This window comes from Pseudopipra pipra, chromosome 7 (assembly GCF_036250125.1).
Source record: "Pseudopipra pipra isolate bDixPip1 chromosome 7, bDixPip1.hap1, whole genome shotgun sequence".
In the NCBI taxonomy this organism is placed as follows: Eukaryota; Metazoa; Chordata; class Aves; order Passeriformes; family Pipridae; genus Pseudopipra; species Pseudopipra pipra.
The window spans coordinates 40,011,936-40,037,299 of NC_087555.1; the positions used below are offsets into that span (position 1 = coordinate 40,011,936).

Sequence of the window (25,364 nt, forward strand, 5' to 3'; positions counted from 1 at the left end):
TTATTTCCACAGTAAGATACGATAATAGAAAAAGTGGACTTTTGAAGAGCAACAATAATTTTGGTTAGGAACTCACTAGAGGTTTTTTCATACTCTAGCTTACAAAGGGGAAAAAGAAAGAAGTTTTTGGTACCAAGAACACAATATCATTTTAATATTAATTTATTTTGGAACTGCAAAATTTGATTTAGCACTTTTCTAAATTTGCACAAAACAACCAAGAACATGCACGGGTATTATTTGCTACAGAACTCCAGTAACGTTCATCATGGCACGTACAGCACTACTGCAAATGCTAGGTCAATTATATTAGCGTAACGTAAGACCAAACTTCATAAAAATAAGAATCACTGTAGACCTGTTTAACAGAGACGAGCAAGACCAAAAATGCACTGCAACCATTGTTTTAAAACATGAAATCTGTCAGACTGATGATCTTAAGCAAAATAAAACTGGACCTGCACACTGAGTGACAGCTGTCACACTCTCCTGGTCCTCAGCAGCAAGAGCTGAGAAATTACTTGGAAGTAAAAATAATACATCAACTGAAATACAGATAGAAACAGCACTTACACAGTCATATAAGAAAAGCTGACAAAAAGGCTCTTCTGTTTTATTTGAAGACTAAGTTTGTTAGACATGAAACAGTTCTGCAAGTGACAAAAAGATTATGAAATACACTTCAGAATGTGCATGAAACACGCATTTTATGTCACTGTATTTGTCCAATGAGTGTTCACCAGAATGTTTCATAAAGTTAATACCATTTGTCTGAAACCTAAATAGACTTTAATGCATTTTTTTTTAAATCTCATGAAAATCAGATATATTTGCTCATCACTACTATCAGATAAGCATTGCAAAAAGCAGTAGTTGTCTTAGAATTTAAAAAAAAATTAAATTTGCAACTCTATATAATTTTTTATATTCTTTTTCAATCTATAAACATTTCAAAAACTAATAACCCAGGGAAGGCGGGGGGAGGAAGCACAGGAGAACAGAGAGAGAACACGAACAGCTTACTGTGGAGAGTGGTTTAATCAGGAAGTAGCCATTATCCTGTCGCTACAGAGCAGTGACAGCACTCCAAAACAAGCCGTGGGGTGGTGCTGGGGGGTTCTGTTGTTTGGCTTTTCTCAGCCAAGAAGGAGGAAAGCACACATGCTATCCTGCCCGAGTTCGCAGAGCGCAAAGGTCGCCAGATGCCTATTGTCAAAAGCTGTCCCGGAAACGAAAGCCAAGCAAGCGTTGAAAAAGCTGTGTTTGAGAAAGCATCTAAAATCTACCACAACCTCCCTGTGTGCTACACACAAAACATGGCTGTCTTATTCAGAGATTAGCAATTATTGTAATGAGATACCGTCGGAGAGGGTCAAACAGTGCTTCCTGCAGTTTACACATCTTGATTTCCTGGTAAACAAACCGAAAGGCAGGTGGAGCCCTGGGATAACCAGCAACACAGATGCTCCCGGGACCAAACCACCTCAGGAGAGGAGTATGCAGCTTTATCTGTAGTTTATTTACACAAGGCAACAAGGTAGCAGGAAAACATAAAACCAACTGAACTGTGAAGGAAATTTTTTCCACAATTTTACATAGTCATCATCCTATTTTATGCCAAGCCCAAGAAAAATATATTTTTTTTTTTAAATGATGCTCATGCAAGCGCACATACTCTCCACAACAAACTACACACAAAATTGTTTTGGTATGAGAAAGTGCTATGAAACAATAACCTGAACCAACTCTGGAAAAACCTGAAACTGAGAAAAACAAATACTAATCACTTCATTTGAATTTAACCATCAACCCTTAAAAAAAGGCACAATTAAAAAAATCTACTAAAAATATCCAGAAATTATAAAAATAAGTAATTACCACAATTTTAAAAGAAACTTGATATTTTGAAACTAACACTTTTCCTCCACAAAAAGAAATAATCACATAGGGACTAAACACATAGCAATGATTCAGTGAGAAGAGATTATAGGTTGTTTCCTACTTATAATTTTTCCAAAAATTAATTTTCATAAGCTCCAGTTTAAAAATCATATTTTCACAGTGGAACTACAGAGGGTCCTAGGCTAGTATGAAAACTAATATGAAAAAAAACAAAAAGCAACCCCCAACAAACAAACAACAAACACTCCCCCGACAATAAAAACCTTGACTAAGAACAAAAAGCTCGCTACTCCTAAGCAATTGAAGTATTTGGTCCAAAATCAGAATACAGAATTTTGGGGCAGTGTATCAATCAATTTTTGCTCTCTCAGAAATTCAGCAGCATGGAAGAAGACAACCTAGGGAATACACCAAAGTAATGTGTCTGAAGAAACAAATCAAGGAACAAAACACTAAAGAGTTTCTAATAACATTGTTAGAAATACACTCCAGCCACTTTTCACATTAAACTCAGGAAAGGAACAAAGGAAAGCTATGAGAAGAAAAATACAGAAAGCGTTACTGGAAAGATCATGAACTATGAAGGGGTGCATCTGTATCAGCAAAAACTGACAGTGAAGATGCAGCTTCTGCCAGTGAGAGAGTGATTCTGCCATCACTCTCTCCCAAACAAGGTAAGATATAGTAAACAAGAGGGATCTCTGCAACCAAAACAATACATCAAGCAGGAATTTTGGAAGCTGTGCTTGCTACAGATATAATTAGTGCAGCCACAATTTCCTCATCAAACACTTGGATATACCACTGCTTTAAGTAAAACCAAACTAAAACTTCAGCATTTCATTCATCCGGTTTTCTATTGTTTCTCATTTTACAAAAAAAGCAGCTTTGTCAAACCATGTAGAGCGTTTCTGAAGGAAACAGTAAAAATCCAAATCATCAAATGAGAAAAGCCTTCTGCAAAGACAAAGAGTATCAGCAGCATTCTTCACAGTAGCCTTGAAATAGTGTATGTTGTATTTAATCAGGGTAAGTTTGGTACTAGTATCACTGCAAACAAGCTCTCACTGCAAGATTTAGGAGATCATGACCTGAAGTCTCAATCTGCTAATTATTATTAATATCAGAAATTTGCATGCTAAAATACAGCCACAATGAACTTGAGTCTTACGTGACACTGGGAGAATCACACACAATAGTTCTATGTGTTAAAATAACAGCCCATAAACGATGATTTTTCTAAAATTATTTCAATCCTAGTTGCTCATAACGTGAAAAATACTTACTGTGGAACAGCTGTTTTGCACTGACAGTGCAGTGAAGGAGAGGGAAACAAAAATATGCCACTGGAAAGAGCCAAACAGAATGCTCCCACTTACTTTCTGAACCCTGGGCTCAATCAGACCCCAGCCCAGTAACACCACTGCAGCCATTAGAGAAGCTGAATATACTGAACTACAACCCATGTTAGTCAGCAAGAGGGTAAGAATGATTCAGCAACTTATGTTCTCAGACAGAAATTCTACAGGCTACCAAAACAATGGTGGTCAAACATCTGGCTCCATGAAAAATTCTGTTTATAAAACAGACCTAAAATGATACAATAAATCAGCTACTCCAGCAATGTCTTACATATGCATCAGCACCTGCCCTTGTGAAATGGCACAGCATCAACCTGGGGAGCCCAATGGGGAAGTTACTGTCTTTCTGAAAGATTTTTTTTTTAAGAGTATTACTTTCTATATAGTAAATTCTAACTATAAATATGGGTATTGAATACAACTCTAGCTATGGGTATCATAAGATAAACTAAATAAAAATTTAAAATCTTTAAAAAACAATACATATGGTAACAGTGAGTAAAATACTGAAGTGTCCTTGTACTGAGATTTCAAACATTGCCCTCGGAATTAAACCTATGGTCATAAAGAAATTACAAAATCCTGACAACTTTACCTACTAGATTTGAGCCTATCTAGAACTACCTATATCGTTCAGGTCAACAAGTTTTGATTTCAAACTTCTTAGTTTACCCTGTGACAAACAAATATAAAAGAGCGAATGAATTTTGCTTATACACATTGGAAAAGAACATGTCATCTCTATGCAACCTCCAGTGAATGCTAACAAAGCCAGAGATCTACACTTTGCACCATACCTTGATGCAAGCTCCAAAACTGCCGCAAGAAACACAGCTTACTTCAGAGCAGAAACACCTCCTTAAAATAGCAAGCCTTTATGAAAACAAGCACAATACCTAAATCCAGCATCATCTGTGAATACAAACTGCAGCAATGGTGTTGGAGAGTATGAACTCCCTTCAGTAAAGGGAGTTCATTAAATCAATAGATTTATTTATAAAAATTTCAGATGCAGCATTAATCTTTTGCTTATAGCAATTTTAGCTAGAATCCTCTGACACCAACTGCATGAACCAGTAAGGAGGGGATAAAACGGACCATTCCTTACTCGGAGATAACAGTTCTAAATCATCTTTTTACTTGCAAAAAATTAACAAGTTAATAAATTTACTTTCAACTAAATTACAAAAGCTAGAGGGCCTCAACAAAGGACAGACCAACCAACCAACGTTTCACCTCATACTCAGCCCATGACGAAAGTCTCAATCACCTTTTCCTCTTGGGAGACCTTCACACGATGGCACCCCAAAGCAAGTCCTGCTCGTGTGCCTATCAATTACGATTCTCACAACATTCACAAGCCTCAATATCATTTTTTTCCATACTGCAGAGACCACTCTTGAGTTCCACGGTTACACCGAGTACCACTGGATTGGTCTAAACTGGTCTCCACAACTGAAAACACAGATGCATCAAGGAGACAGCTTAGCTCATATCTCACATAGTTTCTCACTACCGAGAACAACTAAATCAACCAATCTTTAAAACCCATGAGCTAACACTAAGTAATCTCCATCCTTATGTCTATAGCCCTACCAAAGCCAAGGGAAAGAGGCTTCCTTCCCCAGGGGCAAGAGAGGCAGCAATCTTCTCTTTGTTCTACCTCCTCCATATTCTGGTCACATTTATTGGTGACATTGCTCATGATTTAGCTTCATTTTAAAGCCCCTTTGCTCCTCATTGAATTGTTTACAAAACGTATGGACACTTTGTCTATCAATTTGATCCTTAAAATAGTATCTTGGAATTGGAATAAACGTGGTAGCTAGCACTGAACTATCACTCAGAAAGAGCCATATTCTACTATTGTTAAATACATCTCTGCCAAAACCCTAGTAAGGACAGAATTGTTTCAAGGCATGTAAAAGTCACTCACAGAAAAACCCAGAAAACTAGCTTATTGTTTACATTACTTCAATGCCCAAAAGCATTCTTCATGCAGGCTCATCACCTAGAACAAATCACAAAACCATTAAAACTTCCAAATTATCATTTATTTATTAGCATTTCAAACATTTGCTACTAGATTTCAACCTCACAAAGTATATATATATGGAATAAATACTGAAATAGCACAGAAAAATAACAGAATTAAATCATTTCAGTACATTTTCATTTTCCTGTATGAAAGTGTTCTCATATGTTCCTTCTCATTTTTAGTATTATGATTATCAAAATGTCTTAGTATTACTGAAACAATGGTTTTAACTAGCAACTTGGAAACAAAAGAAACTAAAGCACACCAGTATCTCAAGTAGCCCATTGTCCTATGCACCAAAACATGCCATTTCATAATAAAGTTGATGTATCTTTATACATCAATATATCATATTGATATATTGTACCTTTATACATCAATATACAAAAATAAAATTTTACCAATATTCTTCAGTATAATCTATTAAAATATAAACAGTTATTTGAGTTTTATGAGATTTGAGACTGAGATGACGTTTGTTTCCATGTTCTATATATATTACTATCACCCAGTTTAAAAAGCATTACAGAAATCAATTCTTAATTTTCTTTTTTTATATATGTGTATGTATGTGTATATATGTACGTATGTTTATATATATATGTGATAAATTCAGTAATAACTGCTATTTAGTCAAACTGAAGATTTTGGAGAAAAGATCACATAGGTAGCAAACATGGCAGAGAAATGCACAGAGATCGAGAGTTAAACTGCTGTTTTCCATAAAAATAACCATTAATTTACCACATTATTGTAAAATCAAAATTAAATTATTTTCAAACTATAAAGGTTTTTCAAAAGTTTTAAAAGCTTGGAACAACTCTAAATATATTCTTTATCATCATAATGTACACATAGACACACAGACAAGACCCTCTGAGAATACAATATTCATTTTGCTGCAGAAGAACAGACATTGCATAACAATGAGATTTGCTAATGAAATCAGCCATCAACCTGGAATACATATGTATTAAACCAAGACCTCAGTGTCATTTTCTTTTTGCATCGTTTGTTCTTTCTCTCAGTTTTCCTCGACCTTTCAAGTATCCTGTCCTCCTGGTTTCACTGCTTCAAGTACAGCAATACTGCAAAATATTCTGTTAACACCAAACACTTTTTATTTCGTACAATTTCTTTCTCTACTTACTGCTAAATGTAGATTCTAATTGCACGGGTTCTATCAGCATTGTTAACGTAGTCTTGAATGAAAAATCAATGGGTGCTATAGAGACAAAGGAGTATTATCTCCTCTGTGAAACAGCAGCAGTATCTAATAAAAATTGGGTGTCGCTTGAAACAAACTGTACTTTCGTAGCTCAAGTTGCATTCCCATTAACATAAGAATTTAACAGAACGCTACATTTAAAAAAAAAAATCCCCTCTCTATTTATCTAATGATTAAACAGGACAAAATTTAGAATCATTACACGAGTACAAGTGTAATTTCTTTGCCTGAACATGCAAAAATCACCATGAAAACAAGTAAAACGATCCAGCAAGTTCAGTGTATGTTTGAGCATAAGTAAAATTGCAGTTACACAAACCACTTCACTGAAGAAGAAATGAATACAGAATGGAGCTCACATTACACTAATACCGTATTTTGGTTTTCTGGGATATACGCTGTCCTATATTTAGTAGATAAAAAGCAACCTGTTTGTACCCCTAGCTCCAAGAGTATCAAACCTATGTTTTGAAATCACACCAAAACTATTAAAACTAAAATACAGCCCACTAATTTTTTCTACCGTTCCCATTTTACAGATTTTTTTTTAATTGAATTAATACATTGTTACTATAACAGTACTATCAAGTTAGCATTGCTGTCGATTAAGCTCCAAAGTCATACCAAAAAGAAATACAAAACAGTAGAGAATAAACATTTGCTGACTTGTTTGGTAGGGCTGGCTTTTTTGTTGGGGGGACGCACATGTGGGTGCGGGTGTTTGCTTGTTTTTCTCCTTTCTTTTTCAACTAACAGTCCAAAACCCTAATTCTAAGTAAAAGAATGGACAAATAGTTACCCTAGTATACAAAAATTGCACACAAAACTCTCATGGAATAAATGAAAGGAATTTGTAATTTATTTTATCTTGAGGAGTGCAAGAAAACTATTCAGTCATTCCAAAGTTATGATGGCCATCACAACACCCAAGAAACAGAAGGCAAAAAAGACCACCGAAAACACAGAGGAAAAAAATAATTAAATGTTAGAAAATGGATTTAACCATCCCTGACACCAGTCATATCAAATTGTCACTGTGCAACCCTGGAAGAATACCATCAAGATACCGGACATAATGAACTAGGTAAGTAACAGAAAGCATAAAAATTCCCATAAACTCTCTTCATATGCTCTCCACTGCTAAGTTAACAAGCACCTGTTTCATTGAGAGCCTTGAAAGCTGAAAACATAAAACACACGACCCTATTTTTTCTTCTATGACTCTCACTTTTAAAGATCTGTGGCTACAGGATATAAGCATCCACACATATGTCATATGAAGAGGTCTTACTCTCATTTGTTAGCATTACAATGTCCTAATAAAAAGATGTATGAAGGCTGTCCTCATACTATCAAAAATGCTTATGCGTCAATTACAAAGCATTTGTCCTTCTGCAACAAAGCCCTCTCTCACCACATTACATCTCAAAATGACTGAAACTGAAGAGATAGAGGAGGCACGATTAATTATAGTGGGCTCACCCTTAAAAACAAAGATTATATGACCTCCAGGGTTTGAAATAAAGAGGCTCTAATGAAACAACCTTGACCCTTGAAAGTGCTGGGTCATTTTCTTCTGTGATGCACACTGATTGCTTTCCAGAACTCTAACAATTGTCAAGTAGGCTAAAGAGTATGGCTGGTAGGTGATAGCTGTGAAAACCCTGCACTTTTAACAACAACTTACGCCCTGTAATATAGATCAACTGTCCAACTGAGCATCTTCTATAAGACATTACAGGCTCTTGAAGTCATTTACTGCACCAACAGACATCACTGGTTCCATTAGATATCAAACTAGTGTATATAGAGCCTAAGAATATAGAAAACTATTAAACAATTCAGTCTTGATTCAAATGATTAAAGGTGAAAGACTGAGATATGCAAATTTGCTGTACATATGAAATATGTGACTGGTACATAACTGTTAGCACTACGTAATCACACATATACCCTAAGTACAGGTCATAACTCACACAACTTGGCACGAATTTCATTAATAGGTATGAGAACATGGAAACCAGTCACTCTACTAATAAAAGTGAACCCTCATTCTAAAAACATAGACTCAACCTCATACAAGAATACAGATGAAACCGTATCAACAGCACACAGAATTAGATGCTGCCAGGTGCTGAAACATACTTGAATTTTTATCAATAAGAAAAAACATGAACTCAGAAATCAGACTGAATTTATCAACCATATTTATCCTCTCTGAACTAGCTTTTTCAATATATAGTCTCAAACTCCGTATTTTGCTGGAATAAATCACACAAACCTAGATGCCCATAGTATGAACATATTCTGAAAATTAACACTGTCCAGTTTACAGTGTTTAAAATATTCCAGAGAACTAACAGTTCACATATACAGATCTCATATAGTTCTGTACTCGTAGTTGCACCTATGCACACAAACACACCTTTACTTTCAGTATTACACAACGCTTAGTTAAAAGCTATTACTGGTACTTCATGCAGAAATCAAAAGCATCCTTCAAAGCTTACTTTTAATACCTAGCAATAAAGCACATTTATGTTTTTTTCACAATGAAACACCTAAAATTGTACTGAATTATGATGACTACTATTTATCTACTTTTAGGGAGTAAAAGTGGAGGACAATTTATTTAAGTACAGGAGGAACGCCTGAACACTGGAAGGTCACAGCCTATGTGCTGAGCCGCTAAGCAAAAACATCTACGATGTTGCAGAGCTGCCATTTTTCTTCCTTGACAAAGCCTCCATCTGCCACAGAGCCATTTACAGCCTCAGAGTCAGAATATCAATGATTTCCAACCATTCTGCAAGTGTGCTTTCACCTTGACATCACCTCTGTAATACATCTAAAGCAGATGATACATACAACCCCTCAACAAGCTCTAAGCCCATGCTTTATTCAACTGATATGCATTTAAGCTGTACTCTAACGTACCATTTCCTTACTTCCTATGAATTGTGCAAGAATATTAAAACTCCAAATTCTACATCCTGTTCATTGCTGTGTTTGCCTTAAATAAATTACCTTTGGAAAACCTAAAAAGAAAACCTTTTGAATGCTCACAAAACATACAAAAAGAGTTAGAAAACACCTGATAGTTTTAAAATTTGTACTTACAAAATGTACATGCACAGCATCATAATCTACTTTTTTCTTTTCCAAATAAACAGAACATGCCTGGTAAGGTCTTTATTACAGACCTCCATGCAGAATAAGCTATCACAGCTTCAGTGAAACCAACAAAACTAGATGCAGCTCAGCTCGACATCTCTTGATGTATATATAAACTGATTAAAAAAAATATCCAGGTTAGCGCTGAGTCAAAGAAGGATAGGGAATCTTGCCTTATTGAATGAGTACTAAAGAATTAGATCCTCAGACAGAAGAGATTATACCCTGATTGATAACACCATACATACACACACACACACACACACATATATGCACACATACGCTCTCTGTCAAGTATGAGAACATACACTCCATCATCAGGCTCATCACAACACGACTTTAATGAACGTCTTCCTAGATAGCAACTTTCAGAGTCTTGAAATGCAGGTAAATGTCAGCACTCTAGACTAATTTTAAAACATGCAAATGTCCAGCCTGCTTTTACAGTGAAACTGGGCCACAGAAGAAACCATTTTGTATTACAAACATGTATGTAAGCACATATGATTGCACAGCCAGATCTTCAATTATTGCCATACAAACCCTCAATATGTTAAATATGCAAGAGCAAAATATTTGAACACTAGACGAAGCTTGCAAGCACCTTTATGAAAATTTACTTCATAGCACCTGTCAAGTACATATTTTACAATCTCAGCTTTACATCCCATCCTTTCTTTTCATTGCTTATGTCCTTCTTCCCATTACAGAAGTCAGTGTAAACAACTTGATAATTTGAACCTGTTCTATTTCCACCTGTTCTCTGCGCACTTCCCTTTGTTGAGGCCGCTTTTAATATTCCAAAAATAAACACAATTTAAAGCCAGAATATTTTTTAAATGGAAAAAATGTCTCTTCATCTCCTCAAATACCTTGCACCCTAGGACTCCTCTGGCTAAATCACACTAGGGCTTAGGCAGACTGCAGTACGAGGCTGAACTAGTTCAGGTGTTACCTTTGTGCTTGCCTTGGAAAGGGTTGGATCAGATATACACGGATATATATCCAACATGTTTATTTTATGACTCACGGGTATTCACCTGACACTCGCATATCACATCTCTCACCAAAAACCCCCAAAACCAATCAAACATAAAAACCCCATCAAACTTGTTCAATTTTCCACCTGCTATCAACATACATTTTGCTACTTATCTCATCTGCAATTCAACTACCCCAACACCAATCTCCTCATTGGCATTAATTGCTTCATTTTTTTAGTGGTGTTAAAGTGTGTTGGCAAAATATAGAACAGAAGGGAGCACCTGTGTGAACTATATTTGCTCCAAGATTAATACAGACAGCACTCCATTGCTCACCGTTCTTTGCACTGAAGACTCAAACCTGAAGAAGGGCACCATGCTGCATCCAAATTTAAGACAATTGTTCCCAGACCAAGGAAAACCAGGCCCAACAGAAAAGCAATGCAGCACTTCTCTCAGAGGATGTACTACAAAGCAGTAGAGCCAAGGAGGAGATCAAGATAAGGCATTCAGAGGCATGGCCAGATTTGAGAGACAGCACCACAGCTACAAAATATTTCACTGAGGACACTGAAGGACAGTGGTAAAAACAAGAGCTGATCACTTAGATATCCAATACCTCTCAGTCTTACACAACAGCAGCTCTCTACCACCACGTATTCCCTGCAGTGAAGCACCACACTCATCAATTCCTTACATACTGCCTCTCTAATTCTACCTTCCTCCTTTAAAAATCCTAGGAGGAAAGAGACAAAGGGGAAGAAAAGGAAGATAGTTAAGAATTCTGTAGTTAAGATAGAATCATAAAGTTGTGTAGATTGGAAAGATCTTATAGGAGTCACCTGGTCCCATCTCCTGCTCAAAGCCCCCAGTTAACTTCCAAGTTAAATCAAGTTGTTCAGAGGCTTATCAGTAAACAAGATGCAGCTTTTGCAAGCCCTCTGAGCACCCACTTCAGTGTTCCACAGAACCACAGACCGGTTTGGGTTGAAAGGGACCTTCAAAGATCATCTAGTCCAACACCCTGCCATGGGCAGGGGCATCTTTTACTAGGCCAGGTTGTTCAAAGCCCCCTCCAGCCAGACTGACCACTTCCCAGGGACGGGGCATTCTGCTACTGCTTCCACCTGTCCTGCTCAGCAAAAATTTCTGAAAAAAAAAATATTTTTCTTTTCTTATTTACCTACTGTTAAGATCAATTAGTTTATGAAGTACTGATGCTACAAGCAGCAGAAGAGATACAACCACAAATCAAGACTAAGCCAAGGCCTTGTGCCTTTCACCCGTGGCTGAAGAGCGGTTCTGATCAGCTGCTCCCAGTCACCAACCTGTCCTGTTTTCACATCAGTTTCCCACAACATATACATTTAAGCTCTTCCAGCTGTCAAGTTAAAAGAGCTCTCGCTGTTTATTTAACCAGTTGCCTTTTAAGTTTCGCATCTCTTCATTTCACTGTTTCTTTTCTTATCACAGGATTTGCTACCTACCTTAAAATAAGACACTAATTAACGCAGATCTAGTTTTGCCTAAGGAATTAAGACTTTAAAAAAAAATCAAATATAAAATTATTGATAGTAATATTATCAATTCTGGTAAACAGCAAAAAAACCCCAACACATACACTACATCTCCCTTTGTGGAGGAACAAGAAACAGAATGGCAGCGTTTCCAAGCTTGGAGAGACCTGTATGGTGCTTGAGGAGAACAACAATTTATGGACGTCTATGTTTTTACCCCAGTTCTGAACACAGTTTAATGTGCCCACACATATATCTCTGTATTAATCCCCTTGATTTGTATTACCCCAGACTTGTCTGGACTTGTCCCCAGTTATTCCCACCAAAAGTTGTTTACTCCCTCACTCTGCCCTGCTTCCCCACTCATCCCACACTGACTGGTCGCAAAATGCCGCAGTGGGAGTGAGCTCCCACTGGTCCCAAGCACCTGACTCCTCCCAAGTTCCTCCCTCCTCCCCAATCCTGTTGCACCCTGAGATGTCCGTCCCATGCCCCACCCCAGTTATTGGACCTCCCTCACCTGAACCCTATATACGTCCTCCTTGTCCTCAATAAATTGGCCATTGCACCCCGCCCTTCCACCTTGTCGGACCCTTCTGTGCAGTGTCGCGTCCCTATTTCCTTCCCCATCGGGCCGTGGCATCCCTTCTTTCTCACAACCCTTATAGAGACCACACTTTTTGGAGCTCTCTTGTGGTGAATTGGTCCACTCCTACTAAAAGCAGCTTTCTAGTAGAAACAGGAACACAACACTAAGATGAGCTACCAGCAGAACAGTTCCTGAAGACTTAGAATCAAAAGATAAGGCTGCAACAATTTATATATGGAAAATTATCTTTTCAGTAGTTGACTAGAAATGCTGTCTTCACCTAAACATCTGAATTACAGACCTACTGTATATTAAGACTCTGAAATTTAATTAGAAAAAATATTTCTCATTTTCCATAAGCGGAAAAAGCTTTGTATTTAAATGCTAAGAACACTTCTTTCTGTAAGAAAGCCAAAGCAAAGTCAAAACCCTAATCTAATCACATATACTTTGAAAGATTTCTGAACTTTTAAATTTTCAAAGTAACTGTAAACAACAAGAACACCTTTTTTCTCCAAATGGATTGTTGCTACCGCAAAGATAAAATCAGCTGGTCTAAACAACACAGTGCTACAACTGAAAATTCAATTTACATCTGAGGTCCTCCAGTTGACATCTGTACAGTAAAGCTTAATAAACCACTTATTCCACCTAACAATGGATTGACAATACATAATCAAAATCTGCCCTTTAACCCTCTCAGCAAATAACCATTATTAAATCTGGTTTGCAGCAGAAGCACTAACAGTTTGGAGCAAGTCTTACAGAAGTTGTGTCAGTAGCGGGGTTTTGTGTTTTGTTTTGGTTTTTTAACTGTCATCCTATTATAACTTATAACACATCAGATGTAGACTATCAGTTTAAAAGAAAACTATAATAAAACTAGGCATTCCACAGAGAAATATGCAGTTCATTAATTCTTTCCTTGAAACTTTCAGTCCTTTTGTAATTTCATTTCCATAATTGTTTGATGTAGCATGTTAATTTGTTCTCCTCATTAAATGAACCTAAATACATACAACCAAGGATATAAAAGTACACACCCAATGACCATATTTGCAGACAACATACAGTAATAAACTACTTTTAATTTTTGAATAAGACGATTTTCTAAAATGTCTAAAAATAACTATGTAAAATAAGTAGAAAAATGGCACAATTACCCTTTGTATTTTATTTACACTCTGTATAATTACTGCAAGCACATAAAACTGTTACAGTCGTATTATCATGCAGTTTCTTAGTCAATGTTAATTGTTATTATGCTGAAGCAATTAAATCTGCAGGTCTCACACACGTACGAAGGAAGTAAATTCTCGTGTTCTTTGGTTTGGGAAGCTTTTGTATTTTTTCTGAGCTTGTCAAGTGTACATCCATCCACACTTGCAAAAAACCAAACTCCTACTTTTCAAATACTATTACCACAAACCATGAACAGCCTCTTTTCATAGTCACAGACAGTTCTGTTTGGAAGGGACTTTAAAGCCCATCCAGTGCCACCCCCTGCCATGGGCAGGGACACCTTCCCCTATTCCCAGGTGGTTCCAAGCCCCGGCCAACCCGGCCTCGGTCACTTCCAGGGATCCAGGGGCAGCCCCAGCTTCTCTGGGCAACCTGGGCCAGGGCCTCACCACCTTCACAGGGGGAATTCCTTCCCAATATCCCATCTCTCCCTGCCCTCTGGCAGTGGGAAGCCATTCCCTGTGTCCTGTTCCTCCATCTCTTGTCCCCAGTCCCTCTCCAGCTCTCCTGGAGCCTCTTTAGGGGCTCTAAGGTCTCCCCAGGTGAACACCCCAAGTCCTTCCCCAGGTGAACCCCCCCAGCTTTCCCAGCCTGGCTCCAGAGCAGAGGGGCTCCAGCCCTCAGAGCACCTCCGTGGCCTCCTCTGGACCTACTCCAGCAGGTCCATGTCTGCCTTGTACTGTAAGCCCCAGAACTGTTTGGGGGAATATAAAAACTGAGGTACCATTTCCATAATCACATGCACCTCTCCATGAATTCTCTACATCCTTTGAGTAGTTACATGATGAAAAAAGGCAAATACAGCTATGTATTAGATGCTTAGCTAGTTTTTGGTAAGAATGGGAACAACTGTAGAGAGGAAGCTAACAAATTGCCCTGAAAGCATAGAACTACTTTTGTTTAACCCAAGTTCACCAAATTTTTCTTCTTTTTTGCCCCTTACTTCTCCACTGTAAGTTTTTATCAATAGTTTCTCATTAGCTGCCAGTTCCTAGACTTATCAAATTGCACCTACAGTTCAACAATCACATTTTTTGTTCAATTTCTTTTGTTCTGAGACACAGAAGCTGACAAGTGATAAAGCATACGGTTTTATAAAAATTAAAAAAAAAAAAAAGTCTGCCTAACAAGTCTGCTGTGTTGTTATTTAGTTTGCAACAGGCTATTATTCATATACACTTAAATTTCATGTAAGAAAAAGGCTTTTCTTGGCAATTGGCTTCTATATTTTAGAACCAGTAATTGAAATATGCAGAACTTCTGGTGGACCTGATGACAGCAAGAAAAACTCTCACACTTTTTTCTGTTGCTGTTTGCCTTCACATGCCCGGCCACTAATTCCAAGTAGGCCAGTGCACACTTTGTTACTGTAAAAGAAACTGGGAGCTTGCAGAACTTGTCAAATCCTTACTTATACTTTCTCTAGAAAGACTGATTTCTGAATCTTTTAACATCTTGCTCTTCCTCACTCTTTTTTTCTCCTCCACCCTCACCTCCAAGAAAATGGAAAGGAACCCCTTCAGTGTAGATCACACCTACAAGGATTCTTCTGCTAACCACAATATTCACCAACTCCAGTATTCCTGTAATGGCAACATCTCTCACAGACCTGCCTTGTCAACACAATTTTGGTCAAAGAGGCCTCACTTCTTAACTTCCTAACTTTACTCCAGAAAATTTTGTTCAGCCTTCTGCTGCGCTGATTTTTTACTTTTAACTCATTTGTTTCATTATAGACATTAATAACTTGCTTTGTTACAACCATATAGAAAATTTTTAGAGAGTATTATCTGCATAACTTTAAAGTACTGTGTCAACATTCTAAATTATCTGTTTCCACAAATAAAGTGGGACTGTTAGAATTCACCACCGCCACCTTTTGGAACAAATAAAAAGAGCCACGATCAGGAATTAAAAGAATTTTGTATTTTGGGAGCAGAACTTGGTATTCTCAAGAACTTCCTATCTAAAATGTCATCACTTTAACATGAAAAAAATCCAAACAAATAAACCAACCACCAACACGAAAACTCACAACACAGAAGGAATTATTACTTGCCATTTTTCCTAATCTTTTTAATCTCTCCCTTGAGCAATCCATTTGTTACAACTGCTATTTCTCTTGCATTTTATAATGCCTACAGGAAAACTCATCAAAAAGCACAAATCTCTCTACAACTTCCTCCTGTTCTTCTCCAGTTGCATATTTAAAGGGAAAAAAGTTACACATGTCAGCTTAGCCATTTGTGGCGTACTCTTCTCACTTCCTGAGTAAGGCACTTTTTTGTTCAGCATTCATCCTAATGATTCCACACAGTAACACAACAGAGGGCAGCTGGCATCTCTCACTCCATGGTTGTAGGTCTAGGAAAAACTGCCCCACAGAGTAGGGTCTAGACTTGTTTGTAGGTAATAACTCCCAAAACATTAAGGATGAAGGAGGCTTTGTAACATTAGGGTGTTCAGAGAAGTCAGAGACAAATTTTTACCCAACCAATACATCTGTATTCTTAATGGGATTGTATCTCCTTCCCAAGGTAAAGGACTTTTTTTTTTTAACAAGATTTCACAAATCAGAAAGTTAAGCTGGTTTAGCCTTTCAAAGTCAAACATACAGGTGCCGTTTAGTACCAACTACAAGCTACATTCTCTTCACTGCAAAACTGGAAGCTTCTTCTATAAAGTTTCACTATCTTTCTTCAGACACTGGCAGCTGGGAAGCAAACAGTCTCAGGACACCCCAGCAAAAAATGTTACCTCATTAACAAAACAACAGGGTTCAGTCTTTATGAAATGAAGGCTTTTCCAGTAAAATGGCTCACCTTACAGCAACTGGCAGTATCGTACCGCATTACAGGAAGTGTCACAATATCTGATGCCTGCAGTAAATGTTAAATCCTAGATAAAGTCTTCATATTTCTATTATTGCAAATTAATTAATTACTTTCCTAGTTCTGCGTTTTAATTTTTTTAAGTGGTTCAGAATGCTGCTCCTGACTTCAAAATAGCAGGTTATCCTACCTCCCGCTCTTACCAGCTCTCCTATCACTGCCTGCTAAGCAATATGTTCACTAGAAAACTGTTCTTTTGAACTTTCTTTCACTTGAGCCCTCCTATTTAATAGATCTGCCCTCTCCACATTAACCTACTTGCTCTTTGAATTCAGCAGCTGTTGGTGCTCTTACCACTCCTGTAAACACTGTATTAAGTCACAAGCAGTGGTTGTAACAGCTTGTCTTTGCATTGCACAGAAAGCACTTCTGAAACTCGAGCCTTCTACACTTCATCTGAAAAATTATTTTAACCAACATGCAAAAATGATTGATTTAGACTTTTTTTTTCCCTACTGTCAGTGCAAATTTTATCTCAACTGATTGTAAAGTTATGTCTGGGATGAGGGCAAGAGAGTTGCTACTGAAATGTAAGGCTCCACTGTATCACAGTCCTGTGCCTGGATCTAAACAAGGCTCTTGGTAACCAACATATCTCATTACTGCATATATGTTTACAATATGTCTTTACAAATTTAAGTATGTTATTCACTGTTTTCATGGTATTTTATCACAAGTATATGAAAAACTGATGATTAACATGAGCAACACGAAAACAATAAACTTGAAAAATCATTCCAAATGTATTTCAGATTTTCCTCCCTTGTATTACGTACCTCACAGACAGTAAGTCCCACAGAAGTTAAAAAGTGTTCCTGAAAGTTGCATCTATGAGCTAAACAGGCAGTCAGGCTTGCTGTTAAAATCTCTATTTTGGTTGTCACTGTTAACTTTGTCTGAAGCAAAGTGCTGGAGTAAGACACAAACAGTTTTTTCTTCAGCTATCCTGAAAAAAACCCAAGCAAACTGATGCAAATGCAGAATTTTTCATTTCCTAGTAGTCTAGTAAAACAGCATAACTCATGCTCATCATCTAGCAAAATATCATGTATTCTCTGACTATGCAAAATGCTTTTTGAAGTCGCTAAAACCGATTTTGGAATCAAAACTCTCAGCGCAATTAGTTTTAAATATTCCCTAAACTGTATAACATCAGACATCAAAACTACTAAAGGTATACACTAAAATTACATTCTATCATATTTATATTTCAAGCCTACATACACAAGGTAATCCAGAGAATGACAACAGTATTGTGGACATGAATTGTTAAAGACCTACTCAATAGTTAAACACAAAGTCACAACAGTAATTGTACTCAAATCTCTAAGTTTTAGTCAAGGCTGTGCTTAACGTCTGGCTGAAACAGGACCTGGATGCAGATGTTAGCATTAAGCCCCACAGTACATAACATTTTCCTTTTCCTTGTATGAGTCATGCTTCTCAGAAAACTATCAGAATGCTTATTGCTACAGCTCACTTACTGTGAGGAGCGTGGTCAGTTCTGGGACATGGCTGTTTTGCAACCTGAAAACAGAAAACAATTAATGATCAGCTGAGTCATCAAGTAACTTTTACAAGGACAAAGAAAGACACATCAAACAGAACAGTAAAATTTCTCCCCAAAAAAGTATGTGAAGCATTTCCAGCACAGCAAAACAACTTTGTTTTCCACTGCCAGATATAAAGCCCTTACAACAAGAACAGTTGAAGACAAATGTTATATAATCACTCTTGTTTTGTTTGCAACCAGCTGTTTAAACACACATACCCATTTTCCCCTTACTAAGTTGTAAATAAGATGGTGTAACATGTTCCCCCCTTTGATGCATACAGTAAACCAAAGAAATGTTTCTGTTAAAATGCAAAAAAACCTCCAATGTCCTGGCCTCCCAAAAATCAATGGAAATTCTCAATTTTGTTATAATGGAACCAGAGTTTCATTCCATTAGTGACACTCTCTAGCATGAGGATTTCAAGTTTTCCTCATGCTATGAGAATTTAGAAGTGTCTCTGTGTCAGTACAAAATCCACATATATTTCACTGAAAATTTAAAACTAAAAATAATTTTGAACACTTGTTTGGATTGTTTACTTCCCAGACTTTTTTCCCTGGATAGATGAAGTTTTTCTAAACACATAGTTCACACACACTGTATAGGACACAGAAAACATAATAATAGATGCAACATTTCCACTTCAGGAAAGCATTACTTGCTTAAGTAGTAGAAATGCAATATCATTAGGGTTTTCATTGAAAATTAGTAAAATTCAGTGAAATTTTAGAGTTTGATATTTTAAAAATATCTTCTGTAGCATTTAACAGATACTTGCTTTAAAAAGCTCAGAGATGCTCTCTTGAGCTACACTGACTGGCAATTTTAACCAAGCAAATATGCATAACTGCCTAAATATCAAAAAATGCTACAGGGAAATGGCATATCAGAGTTTTTAGAAAACACATGCATAGAAAAACGGGTATTTTCACTCTAGATCTTTTTCTACAGCATCACACTGATCGGAGCACAAAGTTCGCCTACCTCACCATGGCACAGTCAAAAAAGCACACTAATAAATTTACACAAACAAAACTTCAGTCATCTGCAGGAGCAAGAACTCCATTTACAGAGTTAGGCAAGCTAAGTAACAACTTAAATCTAGGTAGACAGTTGCATCAACAACACTCAGTTTTTTTAATTTCATCTTAAATTATAACCTGTAATGTGTGGCCATTAACACCAACTGCTTTTTTGTTTGTCATGGCCACCAGTGTCAAGCTCCTAGACCTGCCAGAAAAACAATAAGTATTTTTCTCCCTTGACAAAGGACAGCCAGGAACAAATCATTTCTCACAACAATCAGTGGCAACGTCATCAACCTTTCTCCCAAGGAGAAATCAAAACATTAGTATTCCCCTTCTCTACCCTACTGCCATACTTTGACACCACCCCAAAAACCCAACCTACTAGAACCAAAAACAAGAAAGACAGAAGCGATGGAAGACAACACTATATAGTAATTACGCCATTTAAAAAGCAGGAGCAATTCACTGGAGAGAAGAAAACCTTAAAAAGTATGTATTTTGCTACACTCTTGACCATTCTGCTGGCTGACTAGAGGCCTCAACTGTCCTCCAGAAAGCAGAAACAAAGTTGTATTTGTTCTTCTAAGTTGCATTTCCTGCATTAGATGAAGCTCAAAGCTCAAGTACTTAATCTCTGTTAAAATTCTGCACATTTGTTCTACTTCTGACTAATCTATTCCTCTGGCACTGCTAAGTCTGGGCTTTGGAATCAGTCCTGAGGGCACTGAATAGCCCCCCAAAACCTGACCCTTGGGACAAAGGTCAGAGGCTCAGTAGAGCTGAGGACAGTGAAAAGAGCTCTTAAAGCTCCTGCCTGCCACTCCCCCAGAATGATAACCGGCTACCGAGGTACCCAGCAGGCAGGGACACTGCACAGCCACAGCCTCCTCAGCCTCGTACCCCGAGAACGATACAACGATCAGGATGAGAAGGAAAAGTTACCCAGACCCCTAAGAGAAACCAGCCAAACCAGAAAACAGTCTACTTATTTCCCAAGGGTAACAACTCTTAAACAAGAGAAGACTGGGAGGAAAGAGAAGTCTCTTTTCTATCCTTAGTACATGAAAAGGATCACGACTCGGAAAATCCTCTACAACTTTACTAGAAGGACAAAAACTTGTAAAACAAAGTTTCCACAAGAAACTGGAATAGGTACTTAAGAAACTGAATACAAAAGATTGCATGACTGCAAGTAAGAACAGGTAACAGTTTTAAAAACAAGCTTTACCATGGCTTCCTGATTAAAAGCACACAGACTGGTTTTGGCCCTGGTGCCCAAAGTACAGAGTAAACAGGTGCCCTAAGTGGAAAGGTCTGATTTGGCATGAACTTAAGGAAATTACACAACACCAACCTCTCTGTCCAGTAGAAGAAAAAAATACTTAAAAGGACCAAAGAATATTGTTTCAGACTAAATATTCTGTTCCTTGACATAACTGCACATACACAATCATGGAAAGCTCAGGATTTCCCATTTAACTGTGCAATAACAGAAGTCCTTGAAACTAGTTTCTTCTCCCTTTTTGTACTCATAGTTATTCCATTAAAGACAACAGAAAAGCATTTTTTGTGATTTATTTTTTAGATTTGTTTTTAGAACCAATTACTACAAAGTATCCTTAAATACAGACAAAATCCTAATGCAGTCTGAGAACAAAATGCCAGAAACAGCCAACATTCCACACCCAATGGAAACAGGTGGAAGTTGAATATTTAAAATAACAGAAAGAACTGAAAATGTAGAGTGGTCAATGGAAGAATGGGACAGTTAATGTGGACAAGAATGATTTTATTGTTTATTTTCAAATTTCATTACTAACTGTGCAACATTAACGTACCCTAATCAGGTTTTCCTGCACTATTTCCTTATTGTGTACAAAGTAAAGAAAAAGGAAGCTTCCCATATATGCTTAATAGTAGCATATAAATGGTTAATTGAGGTTTGACTTCAGTGGGAAGACAGGGTGGGGTGAATTCCCACCTTTGTTACTGTTATCACTTTGCAAGGTGGGTTTTTAAGCAAGACTAGAATAACTGGTTTACATTCTGGCAATGGCATCTTCCCAGTTAAATCGAAATTTAGTATCTGAAAGCACTGCAGAATGCATCAAAACCTGCACCATTTTCACACAAAGCTGTGAGGAAAGACCTTTTCTTTCTTGAACTACAATTTGCTTCTTTCCCCAATGCAAACATACTACAAAGGATATGCCCATCTTTTAAAAACTGACTTGGTGTCCTTTTGAACTATACTGCAAAGACAGAAAGAACATGGGTTTTCAGGTTACGTTCTCCCTGGCTTTCATTAGTAATTCAGGACTTGTCTGCTCCAAAAGATTACTGTGACAGGGCAGCTAACACCATTAAGGCATTTATAAAAGACTGAAAAAGTGAAATGAGGGAACTTGATCAAACTCTTTCACACTTCCATTAACATTTGCAACCAGTAGTTCTCGAAAACCTTACAGAAAGAACGTTTGACAAAATAGGGGCCCCCTTGTTCCCTAAAACTTAAAAAAAAACAACCTGAAGCAAGTTTCTCTATTTAAGATGTGCCACTTTCAGTAGTTTTAAAAGGCTTAGTGTAGTAAGTCATTAATACCTATTAAAAACTAACACAACATGCTTCTTGAAAACCCCTTCTAGTGGAATAGTCAAAAGGAAAAGAGAAGCCATGTCCCTAAAATACAGTTTTAGAAAAGTAACCTGATTTAAAAAAAAACCCTCACGTATTTTTAGAATTATTTTTTAAGTACTTTTATCCCCTTTGATGAACTAATATGTGGAGAACAAATTATTCCAAAAAATGGATTTAGAACAAAAGACCAATAAAAAAAAAATTTAGAAAATGTTTAACCTGCCGAAGCAAAATTATCCCTTATGATTTTGAAAACTGGTAATTCAACAGAAGTTCAGTATTTCAGCATCATATTTAGTAAAGACTGGGCATCAATCAGTATGAAGAATATTTAATTAACAAAAATCAAATGCTTTCCATAGGAGTTTGGGTTCTGGGTTTAATTTCTTTTACAAGATTTATGTAGTTGGGTTTTGCCTGCTTGGAATTCTCCTCCTCCCTCCTTCTACAGACCACACCACTAATATGGAAAGAGCACACAACTGGAAATTACTTCCTGGATCAAATTTACTTCCTTCCCATCCCACGTCACACAATCCTTCTCATAATGGATCAAGTGCCATCTTTGAATTTGGTTTCCTTCTCCAATCTTTACATTCCTCGGGTTTTCAGCCTAAACTTGTTCTTCATCAGCTTAGCCCCACTTGTTTGAATCTAACAATTTCTATGTTTCTTACACTGTTTTCTTTGCATTTGTGGCCCACAGGGCAGGAGTATGCAAGCTCTCAGGTTTTAATTCTGCTAAACTAAACCAGCCTAAGTTCTTCCAAATCCTTCTATAAGTCTCCAAATTACCCTCAGAATCCTAGTGTATGTTCTCACCTATTTTAACTTCATGTTTCTTGAGTACGAATAATCCTTCTGGTACAAACCAAAAATAAACTCTGTTCCAGATGAGGCCTTGTCAGGACATTCCCAGTGCAACAACGATCTAAGAGAATCATTAAAGCCACTGCACAAAAAGCCTCCCATGCAGAGATGCCACATTCACCTCAACAACTCATTCAAGTACTGGCCCACGAAGATACAGTGCTCAGACACTCACCTGCTGTCCTGCAGAACCCTTCACTGGTGAAGCTCTTGACAGCTTCTGCTGTGTCTTCTGAACAGGAATAATGAAACTGGGGGAGTGGGAAATGGGGACCCACCAAAAAAACCTATATACTGAACCCTCTTCAATTTTATCATCAAGTTCCACCGAGTCTCGTTTCTTTAAGATCTTCTTGTTTCTTCCACTTATTTGCAATTGTACATTCGTCATGCCATTAAGTATTCAAAAGGAGAAACACAAGCATCATTTCTATTCACCCAAAATGCCCTGTTTTCTCATGCTATTACTTTATCAGTCCTCAAAAAACTAACCAGTCTTCACCCTCATTAGACAAAATTCTTTAAGTGGCAGGAAACTAAGGCCTTTACATTTTAACTTTGTCCAAACAGAATGAAGGTAAGAAATGTTAATTCAGTTTCATTGTACTAAGAAATCATCTGAGCAGCAGAAAATGGGAGTTGTCCATTTTTAGACAAACATCCTAACCGCGGGAGGCCACATTTTTATGGTGAGTATGCTGGCACTGCTTTATGAAAGCAGAAGCCACAAAAACCTCTTCTATAAGTACCTGATCCTTCAGTGTGCACACTGTACCTCTCTGTTGTAGAGGAAATACGCCAGGAGTCAGTCAGCTGCTGGAGCACTGCACACAGAAGCTATGAATTGGCCCCAAAATGCCTGAAGCTCTAGCCCACAGTTCCACTGCATTCTTTTATCCAAGAAATTTATCTTTGCAGCTGGAGACTTCTCTCATATCCAATTCCTGTGTACAGAGACCACTTACACAGAATCGTTTAGGTCAGAAGAGGCCTCAGACCATCGAATCCAATCATTCCCACAGCACTGCCAAGGCTACCCCTAACACGTCCTCAAATGCCACATCCACGCTGCCTTTAGATCTCTCCAGGGATGGAGATTCCATCACTTCCAGGGCTGGACAACCCTTTCAGGAAAGGAATTGTTACTAATATCCAATTTAAACCGCCTGTAGCACAAAACTGTTACAATCATACCAAGTAAATACCTTCTAGTTAGAGTCCTGATTCTCCTCTGAACCGTTATCTTTAAATCTCCATTAATTTAAATTTGTTTGACCATTTTCAAATATTTTAAAAATATTATTAATTCTCATACTATAGCAATTACACTTTATTTGACTTCCAAATCCTGAAAATCTCTATATACGCTGTATGAAGAACAAAGAGGATCCTTCCTTTGTGCTTATTTCTGTTTCAGTGCAACAGCCCACAAAAGCATAGCAACTGATCTGAGGGTTTATTTAGTTCAGTAGTATTAAAAAAACAATTCAACTTGTCTTTTTGCATTCTTCAAGTAAAACGTGTCTGTGAAACATGCCACTTCTGTAGCATCATTATCCTCTCCCTAAAATAGAATTTCAGCCAAAAAGTAAGAAAGTTCAGAACGCTGAGCTACGGGGTTTTATTCACATCGTTGACCATTTCGTGCAGCTCGACAAGGTAAGATTCCTACACTCAGCTACTAAGAAAAAATATCCCTCTGGAAGAAACAAAAGCTGTGTGGACTGTTAAAGCTCTGTCAGCACATCAGACACACTTATGCCATGAACCTTTCCACATCAGGACTTCACACTGTTGTGATGGCTGAAAGCAATGATGTCAGCTATGACAAGGTCTACATCATAATTAGGTATTTTGATCAAGATTCAAGACTCGGGAAAAAAATGATCTTTTGGCAAAGCTTGCCCAAAAGTGCTGAAAGGCTTTTGCATCGCTTAATTAGTTTTCATCGACTCCCACATTCTACAGACACGACAGAATTTTCCTCTGACTCAGCACTTGCAGGGATCAGCAAGCATACTTATGACTAAAAAGTGCAGCCATTCTATATAACCTCCCTGTGTGTCACTGCAGTACACCTGAGAAACCAGAATTATGGCAAGGCTATTCTCTAACAAGCAGGGACATGTTGATTAACAACTCTATCATGCCAGTATAAAGTGAAGAAAGGAACACTGCCAGTAAAAATTCAAAACTGCTCCTCTTCCTGTCATTACCCTCAGTGGAAGAGAAAGGAAAAATGTGAAAAGAATTTTTTCTTCTAGCAAAGTAAGTTCCATTTCATCCTTCAACATCCATTTTGAGCAGCACAACAAGTTAGAATTACTGCATTGGAGGGACTTGATCC

The 25,364-nt window shown here is 37.5% G+C and overlaps 1 protein-coding gene across 16 annotated transcripts in view; it reads right to left on the reverse strand.

The window, feature by feature from the left end:
* Positions 1-25,364, reverse strand: part of BAZ2B (bromodomain adjacent to zinc finger domain 2B) — a 115,405-nt gene that overhangs the window by 67,959 nt on the left and 22,082 nt on the right. For 13 of the 16 annotated variants that reach the window (XM_064661790.1, XM_064661789.1, XM_064661788.1 and 10 more), the window contains exons 2-3: positions 18,410-18,452; positions 17,702-17,871 (exon numbers count right to left, since the gene is read on the reverse strand). The gene's annotated coding sequence lies outside the window, so the exon portion shown is untranslated. Of the gene's footprint in view, positions 1-1,023; positions 1,340-17,701; positions 17,872-18,409; positions 18,453-25,364 lie in introns of those variants that run through there. The other 3 variants (XM_064661775.1, XM_064661777.1, XM_064661778.1) reach the window with 2 other exon arrangements.